General features: G+C 29.9%; 1 long non-coding RNA gene across 2 annotated transcripts; it reads left to right on the forward strand.

The window, feature by feature from the left end:
• The first annotated feature begins 2,850 nt into the window (after window positions 1–2,850).
• LOC106753003 lies at window positions 2,851–8,350 on the forward strand. 2 transcript variants are annotated; one of them, XR_002666712.1, is made up of 4 exons: window positions 2,851–3,353; window positions 3,532–3,697; window positions 3,826–3,960; window positions 8,142–8,350. It is a non-coding gene; the product is annotated as an uncharacterized LOC106753003 (long non-coding RNA). The 2 variants fall into 2 exon arrangements; XR_002666713.1 differs by lacking the exon at window positions 8,142–8,350 and adding an exon at window positions 5,181–5,422.
• The last annotated feature ends 1,750 nt before the right edge of the window (window positions 8,351–10,100 follow it).

The following is a 10,100-nucleotide window of genomic DNA, read 5'->3' on the forward strand; positions in this document are numbered from 1 at the left end:
AACCTCTTTTCTATATTCATCCACAAAAATCTTCTATCCATCACTACAAAAACATATAGACAAAACTTTACTAATAAAAAAATTCTATTGATAAAATATAATTTATTGACGTATTTTCAAATTCTAATTACTACACAAAATTATCAATTGATAGTGAATTTATTGATAAAATTTGTTGGTAAATTAGAAATTTTATTACCATTAAAATATCAAATTGTTAATGGATTGGTTAATAAAATTCCTTGATAACTTAAAACTTTTATGATGAATATTTTTTTTTATAAAATTTGTCATTAAATTAAACATTAGGATTTTTCTTTGGACTATAACTATTTTGTGGTAAAATTTATTGCTAATTAAATATTTTTAAAATTCGTTAATAAATTTGTTGATATATTGTGAATTATGATTTTCTTTTCAAAATACTTTTTTGTCTAATTTTAAAGTCATCTTTATCTTTGATCAGTCACAAATCACTATTTTTTTTATAAATTTTAACTTTAAATGGTAAAAACTTTATTCAAAGTGTTTACTAATAGATAAAAATGTTTTTGATAATTGTCTGACAAAATCTAGTTGGTAATGTTTTGTAGGAGATTTTTTTTTCTTTTTCTTCCTCCCTCCTTCTCTTTCGTTGTCGTGTTTATTGTTGTTGTCATTGTATTTATGGTCACTGTTAATTTTGATTTCTCTTTCTTCATCATCATTTTTTATCTTTATTAAACAGGTGATTAGATGAATTGTTAAGTGAATTTGGGTGTTTGGAGTCATATTAGAGGAACTAAGGTAGTCAAATTTAGAATTTGGTATTTCAGGTTGTTTTTGGAAGTTTAGATAGTTTAGACAGGTCAATTGAGACCTAATTCGATCCCTAAAATGGTCAAAATTAGACTTAAAGTGGTGGAATCATATTTAGGTCCACAGGTTGAGAGCTTTTCAGTTTTTACATGGAAATCAATGTGTAAACACTTTATAACGAGGTTAGAAAGGGGTTAAAGTCAATTAGGTAAGTCTAATTCAACATAAACTTCGATTTAGGAGTGTTAGAAGTTCACCAAAATGATTGGAATTGGTAGTGGAGGTTGAAGTTGCTTAACTATGCAGGTTTTGAGTGCTGCAAATTCTGCAGACTCGCTGTGCGAATTTACTCGCACAACGAGCTACCTTGGAGAGTTGCTCTCTGCCAAGCATTCACATAGCGACTCTATGCGCTATGCGAATCATTGCAGGGGGTTCTCCTCTGTTTGGTGAGTCGCCTTGCGAAATTGGCCGCTTTGTTACTGGTATGGGTCTGGGAAATTATCTAAATAATTAGAATAACGTTGGAAGTGCGCTTTGCGAGATTGAGAGGCCTGAAGCCTCTGTGATTTAATTCACACTACGATATAATTCGCTATTCAAATTAACTAGGAAGGGTACCTTTGTAGGAGGGCTCACATAGTGCAAGTGGGTGCGCTATGCGAAAAGCTCTGGTCTGGCCTTGCGACTTGGTGCGCGGAGCGACCAACCTCGTCTTAGTTTATTCCTTTCTTCTTCTTTGCTTGAATGATTTATGATGTGTGATGCCTATATGGATTGGTATGATAATGTATATGATTATACAAATAGAAGATAATATGTTGATAATTCAAAAGAAATACAATGTGATTAAAATGGTGAGATTTAATATTAAAGTAAGATCTCTTGGTAAGATCAATGTAGTATTTAGAATGAATATAGGAGCTTAGTCTTGGGGGTTATCCTAACACTCTAATGAATTTTATTCTCATTTAGAGAAGATTGATGCATGTGGTGATAGTAGTAGGAGGTCCTAGTGTAGGCGCTTATTGGAGCCCTATTGTGTGGTAACGGACTTACCTTGTGTGTGGTAGGGTGAAACCCATTGACAATGACTTTGCAAAGCAGTAGAGATCACCACAAGTGCATAATCCGCCATAGTTCGATATTCATTCTAAGTCCCGACGAGTCTAGTTGGTGTTATAATAATATAAGAAGTTGTCTTTGTTTACTTGTATGATTATGCTTTTACTTTTAAAATGCTTTAAGATAACATGCATGTTTTTTAACCTAGCTTATCCTTGCTGTTTGTTCTTGTCTTGTATGCTTGTGTTTTTCCTTTTGCAATGATTATCCACTTAGATGTGAGAAGAGATAGATGAAGTGCCTCTGAAGCAAGTTTTGGAAAGTAATGATCCTACAGTGTAGTAAATGACATTCTAGAGCGATATAGTCTTAGATAGTAAATCTGCCTAGTATTGCTTATATTTTTGAAATACTCTTTTATACATTTTATGTTATATATTTTGTAAACTAAAATTTGAATTTATGATCTCTTTTGGAATGACTGGAAAGCTGTACTTCATTTTACAGCACTGGCTTGATATATTATATCTGTTGAATTATATTATATTATATTATATTATATTATATTATATTATATTATATTATATTATATTATATTATATTATATTATATTATATTATATTATATTATNTATATTATATTATATTATATTATATTATATTATATTATATTATATTATATTATATTATATTATATTATATTATATTATATTATATTATATTATATGTTTTATATAATATTTGGATGTTACAAAATATGTAATATAAAAATATATGGTTATCAATATACTTATATATTTAGAAATAAATGTTATCCTATCACACGAGCTAAACTATTACTAGCAGATGGCAATAAAAAAAGAGTTTAAAATATAGAAATTTATGAATTATCGCGCTGAATTCCGTTACTTACTAACACCCGAATAATAATAATAATAATAAACGATATTTTAGCTGAAAAAGATTAAAAAAAAGTAAAACAAACGTTTTATTGAGCTTGGGCAGAAATTTCAGAAAATAAATCCTCAGAAAAGGAACACCGAACTCGTACCAGAGAAGTTGGCTGTAAGAGGATCTGTGATTTCTCTGAAGTGATTCAATGGTTACCAGCAGCAGTAGCCAGTTCCACTTGTGCTTTCAATGGGATTTCTATGAAGTGATTCATTCAATGGTTCCTGTGGGAAATGAAATCCGACATTTTGGATTCAAATTTGGGTTCGGGTGATAAATTGGGGTTGTGCGTTCAAAAGTGTAGCTATTGGTGTGGCTGTGATTGGAATGAGAAGGCTGCTTTGCATGCCCCATTTATTCTTGTGGTGCTTCGAAGCGGGATTTCATTACGGAGAAAATGTTACAGAATGCGTGTTGTTGATGAAATCAAATTTATCCCAAAATGCTTGATATTCGTTTCACAGCGGACACTTCCACGACTGGGATGGATGATTGAACTTTGAAGATATTGGAATCTCCTATTTGAACCCAGAAGTCAAGGTGAGATTTTCGCCACTAAAATCATGTTACTCTTCCTAACGATATAACTTGGTTTGTCTTTCTTGTGATAGCTCTATGATTTCTGCACATTGTGTTCACTGATATGTATTCATCTTTATGCCTCAAAATATGCAAGTCTATGATTCAGCTTTAGTTTTTATGTGATTTTGTTTTGTAGATATCACGCCTTAGGAAAACAACAACTAATAGCATGCTTGAAGGAGTGATGAGCGTTGAAACACTGAAATCGGGATGTCACAAGTGAAAAAGAATCCTGCTCGGTTATGTGAAGTTAAAATCTAGTTTGAGTAGAAGTGGAAAAAAAATGCAGCTTTTGGGATCAGGTGAGAATTTGACTTCAGACTTACTTTTTAGACAAAAGGTATCCAAATATTGCACTTCAAACACAAATTTAACCAAGATCAAATTTATAAATTCATGACCATCCAATGTAAAGTTTGCATCTTCTCAGCCAAACACATTGATTTGTCTCTCAAGTGCATAACTCAAGGTTGAAGTATATTGCGGTCTTAGCCAACTAAGGGTGGCACTTTCACTTGGACTCTTTAAAGAATAGCTCAATTGCGAGGGACCTCATTCGAATTAGGTACACTCTGTTACTCTCTCACTTTCTCTTATATATGTTATGTGTGCCGTTTGAATGGTTGGTACTCCTCATATCTTTTTTTAGTAAGGTTACCTGATACTAAATCTGATACATATATCTGATGTTGGAAGAATCCATAGACTTTGTTCAAAAAGTTAATTCTAAACAATCTTGTTAAGAAGGGTTTCATGTTAAAAAATTTAGTCTTTAACCTAACTAAATGACATTGTATGATTCATATAACCTCCTACCTCACTTTGTGTGATAAGGCTTTTGTTGTTGTTGTTGTGATCTCTTCATGTAACATTTGCATGAACTTTTGATGTCTTTATTCATGGCCTGATGAATATATCCTCTCCAGGTCTCTTAAAAGTGTAGTTTATTTTGGGTTTTTCCCACCTTGACATACATAATCTGATATCTACTAGGACACATCAACTAAAGATTCATCAATTTTGGTTATATGTTTGTGTTTATTTTGGCACCTTGTTTGCAACTAATTTGAACCAAACCTTTTTGTGGCAATGTTGTGAATCTCTGCTGTTATGAGAGTAGAGTTCAAACATTGGAGTTTAAATTAATCGATAATGTAAGGAATTCTTTAGTTGGATTTTTTGCATTAGACTCGGTCTATTTTCTATCCTCTTCCAGATACCGTGTTACACTAATCTTAATCCGCTACTATTCCACACATTTCACAAGATTTCCTTTTCTGCTAATCTTTTGTGAACTTTGTTTAAACCTTTCATACTTTTACAGCTTCTAAGTTTTCTCAAGTATAACAATTCAGTTTCTCAACCTTGTCTATATAGCCAATCACCATATCTGCAGTGAATTGAATGTTGGTTGACCTTACATTTATGGTCCAAAAAAATGGTTTTAAGTTTTGTTCGCTTAGTATCTTTAGAGGAAAATCAATAAGGGATAAAAAGGCCAGATTATAATTCACTTTGACACAAACAAAAATAAGATGTTCTTAGAAAATAATTACTAGTTGGTACTATGGTAATGGTTTATGGCTATTTACAAACAACATTTTGATGAGGATACTTTCCGTTTTCGCCTTTGATAATGTTTTTTTTTTTTTTTTAAAAAAAGGTGTCTCATAACGATATCATTGGTATGTAACTAAAAACCTCGGATTAAACTTTTACATTCTTTTTCAATAAAGATCCTATCTTCAAAGATGTAGGCTTGCTGAAATTTTGTTTCTTGGGCAGTTGAAGAATCTTTATCGGGTGAATTTGGCTATTTCTTGAAGAGCATAATAGTTTAGAAATAGAAGCTTTACAAGAGCACATACATATATGTTTTTCCTTAAAATTGACTTTCAATTTAAAAAGGTAAAACACTGAAGTCCTAAGCTGTTGAATGTGATCGCTTGGATAAAAACTACTCGTGAACTTATGCTTAGAAAAAGTCCATTTATTTATTAGGGATGGAAAAAAAATTTGTAACATGTGATTCGTCCAGAAGTAATCTCCATTATAAATATATATTGAAATAATTAATAGTTAATGAAATCTAATCCTTTTAGTTTTATGGATGATTAATAATTCGTCTTTTGTTTAAAAAAATCAAATGGTCTCCATTAATATTTAGCAGATTAACATTAATTTAACTATTTTTATATTTAAATCTTTCTTGAATTTATCTTTTTAATTTTTTTTGAGAAATATATTTTTAAATTTGTTTTACAAATTGTTTTTTGATTTTCTATTAAAGGTGCACTTTTAATAATTTGTTTTTAATTTTTTTAAAAAGGAGTTTTTTATGAATGTATTGTATATCCATTCGATAAAAAAAATGTTAATGGATGAATCAAATTGGATATTATTAAATAGATACTTTTTTAATAGATTAAAATGGATTAATGAATTTTTTTATCCAATGTATGTAACTCAATAAAAGTTAACTGATTGTTTGCCACCCTTTTGAATGATATTAGATTCCGAATTTGAACTCAACCTCACTTTATCACCAAACCCAAATTTGAATACAAAAAAAGTGATTGATTTCCCACATGAAATCGGAATCACTTGAGAGAAAATGGAGTTTTTTCCACGGTGGAAGTCCCATTGAACCACTAAAATGATACTCGAGACATTTCTTTTGGCAAATTCAAAAGTTCAAATTGAAACTATTCGATAATACATAAATCTATTCTCAATTGTCCAATTTAAAGTTTGCAAAACTATTCTGAATTATTTAATCTAATAACGTATTACCAAATATGTAATTCAAAAATGTATTACAAATTGAACAAATTGAAATACATTTCTAAATTTGAAAATTTATTTTGAATTATGAAATATATTCTGGATTATATAATTTGAGATACACTTTTAGATTTCATAACTTAGAAATATATGTTGGATTATGCAATGTATATTCATTCAGATTTCAAAATCTACCTATATATTTCAGATTCCGCATGGTAAAATTGAAAGTATATTTTTGGATTGTGTAACTTGGAAATGTATTTTACATTGGATTATGAAATCCAGAAATACGTTCCAGATTGGAATGCATTTTCAGATCCAAAACATGTTTCTAAATTTTGCAATCAAGAAATGTAAAGCATTATTATTTTAGAAATTTCCAACACTCAGAAACATGAAGAAACCTCGGCGGTGCAAAAAGTAATTATTAGAGCTGGCAAAATGTTTAGCCTGGCCCAATAAATAAAGTGAGTTTTGGTTATCCAATGGACCATTTTGGCCCAATTTAAAGAAAATAACAAATAATTCTAAATCTTAAAAAATAGAATCCTGTATTTTTAAATTTTAGGTTACATAAATAAAATTATTTTCAATTTTTAAATGTAGTCATTCGAAATATAAATTCTAAAACATGTATGAGTTTTAATGAAGTAATATTATCTTTAATTTTTTAAAATTATAAATATTATATTTGAAAATGAGGACCGTGGACTAAATAGGCAATTGGTTAATCTACTGTCTATTTTCTCAGTTCTACTTATATTTCATGCTGATTCCGATTTAATCGCTGCAAAATATAAGAGAAATGACAGTTTTTTCATAAAAAAATAGTTTTTTAAAAAAATTATATTTTAAATTTATGATAAATAATTTACATTATGATGCAACCATAATCAAATTTACATTATATACTCAAATATTATGTAACTATTTTTCTCCTTTACAAAAGTTGATTCGAATAAAGAAAACTAAAAACTACGTTCTCTCTAACTACTGCACATTCAACTAGAGTTTGGTTTTGCTTGTTAATAAATAGTTTGTAATTTCAGCTTGAGGGCAATTAAACAAGTTTATGTGGAGCTCATTTGAGATTGTGAAACTGATTAATAACCTTGATCTTCACTTAAGTGTTTCTTTATTACAAATTATTCAGGAAGATCAATCTCATCACAAACAAGGTTCTTATTGCATACGGGTTTAATAATCTATTCATCCAAATCCGTCTTTGCTAATTGAAAAAGTAATTAAGCATCTCATGATCTTAAAGGTTTCATTAGCCTGTTGTTTTATTGATATCTTTTCAATTAATGAAAGACTAAGAATTAATCCTTTTCTTTTCACAACATTCATTCTCGCTCTGGTAAGGCAAGGAATTTCCCCTTCATTTTCCTCATCATAAAAATTCTCGAAAAGTCTATATGTAGGTTAAGATCACTGTTTGTTGACACAAAGGCAACAGTGAATTCAAACCTTTGCCTCAGAAATTGATTAGCTATTTTCTTAAAAATTCATTTCCCACTTTGTTATTTAACTTTGTTTTTCTGAATTTGTCTTTTGGCTAGATCTGGTGTAAAAACGAAAAAAGTATTATTTTCTGCATTTTATGTTGTAGTGTTTTAAATTTGTTATTTGATTGAACAAATTTAAAAATAAATAAATCAAGAACCAAAATTAAACTGTTTTTTTACCTGTTTATTGTTGTTCTGGTTTGTTCTCTATCATTTGTGTTTTCTAAATTTATTGTGTTCTGCAAAATTGTTTGAAGCCAAAAGAGAAGGAAAAATATTTGATCTTTTCTGTTTATTACGTTCCCGTTTGGACTGTTTATCCTTTGTATTTTTGTTATATGCTTAAAAAAAATTAAAATTAAAAAAAAAGAAGCTCCTACTACAACCTTGTTGAATATGACCTTGCTAAATTCCATAGTAAAGTGAAACTGAATAGCTGTTCCGAAAGCAGGAGGAGGAAAACAAATTCTTTCAAGTGAAACTGAATAACTGCAGCAAAACAGGAAGAACTCCATTGGTATGTAATACAAATAAGCTGTTCCATAAAATTGCACTCTTATGTTGTTTCTTAATTTACTCTTTTTATTTCTATAAGATTCTTTTTACCGGCCTTCCATTACATTCCAGCATTATATATTTGTTTCAATTATATTTTGATTAGGCGGGATTAACATTACAAGTTATATAAGTTTAGAAATATTAAATTTCTTTATCTTTGACAAATTTAAAGTGAAAGCTCAATAACATATCATCTACTTGTAGTACGTATGTTGCTTTGGGATATGTTAGCATTTTTATTATTTATATTTTATATCATTTAAACAATAGTTTTGCTTGCTTTCCTCCTCTAGCAAGGAGCTCAGAGGCATAGCAAAGTGGTAAGACAATAATTTTATGAATATTGTCATTTATTTCCTTTCTCATATGTGAATGAGTTATTTGCTACATAGAATTAAGGAATTGTGTGTCCTTAGAGCACACAAAGGGATGATGACAATGCAGATTTGACTGTACTTGTTCTTGTTTCTGAAGTAAAAATCCATCTTCATCCTTACCCGTCTTTGATATTTGATGGGTATGAAGTTTAAGTTTCATCGGGTACTGAATATACCATACCCGTATCCATACCTTTTCCATATATTTATTAGATATCTTTTAAAAAAATATCAAACGAAGAAAACATGATATTACCAAGAATTCAATACCAAACTAACATACATTTTTCTTTATTTAATATCAAATAATAATGAAGAAATTATAATTGAATAACTTTCAAAATAGAGTACCAAATAAACTGAAGAGTGTTTTAGTAATTTAAGAGAAGATAGGTATAAGGTCGAGGTATATATGTAGATACTCATTCTTGATCTTGTACTCGTTTTAAAGAGTTGAGCCATGCCCATTCAACTTGGTATTCCGAATAAACATCGGGACAAGTTCGAACATACTTATAGGTACAAGTTAATTTGACATCCCTAAGTGTACTTTTGATTATCTATTTACTATGAATAGTAAGGGAAAGAAAATAATATGAAATATAATTCCTAAATTAAAGCTATGCAAATCTCTCTATTTATATGGTCATATCATTAACACTTATCTATAATTGGAGTATATTAGTCATGTACACCAAACTTGTTACAAATACAATTGATGCGAGACCATTTTAGTGATTTCATGAAGATATTTGTCATCCAAGTCATTGGTGTCTCTCTTAAGACTACCTTTCTTTCCTTTTACAAATAGTATACCTTTCCTTTTAGAAACGTTGCATTTAGTTTGTCTATAGAAGATTGAATTAGATCCAATGTGAAGAATGACTTGAATATTGCTAATAAGCTTGATGTCTTAAATATATCCAAATCGTGAGAAGGTTCCTAAGCCATGTAATTTCACATGCACCTCTTGCCATGTTATGCATTTAGTTTTATTTAATGATGATCCTGTTGGGAATCCAAGTGAGTCAAAGTCCCACATTGGATAGAAATGAGAAAGTAGAGCACTATATAAAGATGAAAGACCCATTAACCCATTGCTTTAAGGTTTTGGGTAGAGTGGTGTCAATTCCTTATGTGGTTGGACTCAGATCTCATTGGTGTTTAGGTCTCCCAGGTAAACCCCCTCCTTGATAGACCCAACAACTGCAAAAGCAATATGTGACCAGGTGATGGTGAAATGATCGAGTCTAATGATATCTTTGTAGGTCTTCTAGTGGTTTTCCTTGACTTGGTATTAATGTTGGGGTCAATAGGAGTAGATTTGTCAAAATGAGTCGAAATCCATGGAGCAGCTCGCTTCACTTATAGCCACCCAGGTTGAGTTGAGTCACCTACTAACTTAGATAAAAGATCAACATAAATAATGTTAAATTAAAACTAATTCTTTAATTGATTGTGTATTTTGTGAAAAC

The sequence above is a fragment of the Vigna radiata genome, unplaced genomic scaffold (assembly GCF_000741045.1).
Source record: "Vigna radiata var. radiata cultivar VC1973A unplaced genomic scaffold, Vradiata_ver6 scaffold_122, whole genome shotgun sequence".
In the NCBI taxonomy this organism is placed as follows: Eukaryota; Viridiplantae; Streptophyta; class Magnoliopsida; order Fabales; family Fabaceae; genus Vigna; species Vigna radiata.